At 43.2% G+C, this 2346-nt stretch overlaps 1 pseudogene; it reads right to left on the reverse strand.

Annotated features, from left to right (window-relative positions):
* Positions 1 to 209: 209 nt before the first annotated feature.
* Positions 210 to 942, reverse strand: LOC123794877 (glutathione S-transferase A4 pseudogene; annotated as a pseudogene).
* Between the last annotated feature and the right edge of the window lie 1404 nt (positions 943 to 2346).

Genomic DNA, 2346 nt, shown 5'->3' on the forward strand with positions numbered 1-2346 from the left:
CTGAAATGCCAGCCTCTGCAAAAAGGTTTTCAGAAAAAGGTCGCATAACAATTATTCGCTGGACAAAAAAAAAGTCGATGTTTCTAGAAAAGGTCTTGACATGAAAGACCCAACTTAGGAACAATTATACCTAGCACCATGACAGAGCTGGGCTCCCAGCAGCCTGGCACCCATTAAAATGCTATTGTGGATGCAGAAATCTGTAGGAACTAGCTCTCACTCACAGATGTATGTGATGTTTTACAGCGTGGAGATGTAGACGCTTCTCTCTTATGCATGTAGATGTCATCCGGAAAAGGCTTCTTCCTGCTGCCACATTCAAGGAAATTCTTAGCTGTAGGAATATTACTTATTTTCACTGTGAACTCCTGGAGGTGCAGACAGGATAGTGGGGACTTTCTCTTCTAGAGCCAGAATGGTTTGGAGCAGAATCATGTCCACAAGGCTCAGCTGATTACTAACAAAACCTCTTTCGCCCATGATCCTTTAAAACCATTTCAAACCCAGGCAAGCATCTAATTATAGCCTCTGGGCCATGTTAACCAGTGGTTTTTGTTGATCATCTGGTTTCAAGAAAGGATGCATGATAATCAGTTCCAGCAGATCTAGCGTCCCCTCCATGTGTATGTCAATGAGGGCTCTGTCCTTAAGGTCCTCCCAAAGCGATGGTGCTTCCCTACTATGTAGTGGAGGATGCGTCCAGTCTGCACCAACTTCATTCCATCACTTTCACCCGTTGGCACCATCTCTGGTTACCATCCTGCAACTTCTGCAACTGTTCTGCTGTTTCTAAGAATACTTCATCCAACTCGATCCAGTGGCAACTAAAACCCAACTTGTGGATTCCATCAGGCCTCTTCCGCTCTGAGAGTGGAGCTTGGGCTTCCCTGCCCTGATGGCCTTTCGGGCTTTCTGCAGTCCTCGTGGAGCACCCAGAGCCATCCAATGTGTCCTGCAAGCAGTCTGCCGCCCGATAGCCTGTTGTTCACTGGAAGTCTCACCAATAACATAAACAACCGATTAACACATACTGTGTATGTTACATGCATCGTATGCTGCATTAGAATAAAGTAAGCTGAACAAGATAAAAATCATAAAGAAGAGAAAATATTTTAGAGTACTGTACTGTATTTTTTTAAAAAAATCCATGTAAATGTAGATCCATATAGTTCAAACCCATGCTGTTCAAGGGTCAACTGTGTAACATTAATTTCAACATTCTGCTCATAGCTTTTCAATATATGTCTCAAATATGAGCCTAGTTTTATTGATTATCTTTGTCTCTTGGAAATGCATTGTTCATTATTTAATTTTTCATAAACCTTGTAATATTTTGTAGAAAGAAAATAGACATTCTATATAAGACTGTAGTTACTGAGGTAAAGAACACTTTTGGGGGGGGCTAGAAATTATCATGCCTCTCCTTCTGGAGACCTTTATTGTGCAGATTTGAAGCCATCTAAAGAGAAGTGGCCTTGGTTTGGGTTGTTTAGTTGCTATTGTTACCCTCAGGGCACCTTAGTCACCTAATTCCTCTGGAGATAATGTGTGTTCTGGGTGGGGATGGTTTTCTTTATGGTTTTATCATTTCTGATTCATCCTCAGCTGCAGATCTCCTTGCGGTGTGCCTGAGAGAGCATTCCTCTCCAGCCTTCTTTATTCTGGTCATCTTCCAGGAGAATTGTTGACCTGTTACTCATTAACTTTTAGTCTGGTCGTAGCTTGTGCTCACCCCTACGGCAGCTGTAGTTCTGGACAAGCATGTATTCTGATCCTTCCCTTACTGTTGTTTCACTAGTTTTCACCAATGCCCTGAAAGGTGCGGTGCTCCCTGCTCTTCTACCACGGTAAGTTCTGTAGGGGCAGATGGGGAAGGAGTATTCAAACGGGGCTTGTGCTTCTCCTGCTGACATTGCCCTTCCTCTCCCTTAAACTTGCACCATGAGGGACTCTTCCTCAGAACTTTCATCAATCTTTTTGTGAATCTCTTATGAGGTATGAGATGCATGTAGAAAAACCTACAAGTAGGTGTGAACTCCCCCCTACACGCAGCGCCTGAATCCTCCCATCTCACACTAAAAACATGCTGTCAGGAGCTAATTCATTAGCACCTCAAGCTGCATTCTTCTCATCAGTACTTGGCTCCATCATCTCAGGTGAAGAAGTGCTCATGTCTTATCCACCCGCCTCCCCGAAGTCTTTAGTCTCTCCTTAGATTTTGCATTAGTTGGTTGTGCCGTGACCTCAGTTCTTTGGTTTAAGAAAAGTTATGAACTTGCATTTTGCCTGGATTTTTTGTTTTTGTCAGCGTGATAGCAGGACTCTTTCCACCTCTCTTTAATCCAA

The sequence above is a fragment of the Ursus americanus genome, chromosome 12 (genome assembly GCF_024610735.1).
Source record: "Ursus americanus isolate L20-20 chromosome 12, mUrsAme1.1.p, whole genome shotgun sequence".
Classification (NCBI taxonomy): Eukaryota; Metazoa; Chordata; class Mammalia; order Carnivora; family Ursidae; genus Ursus; species Ursus americanus.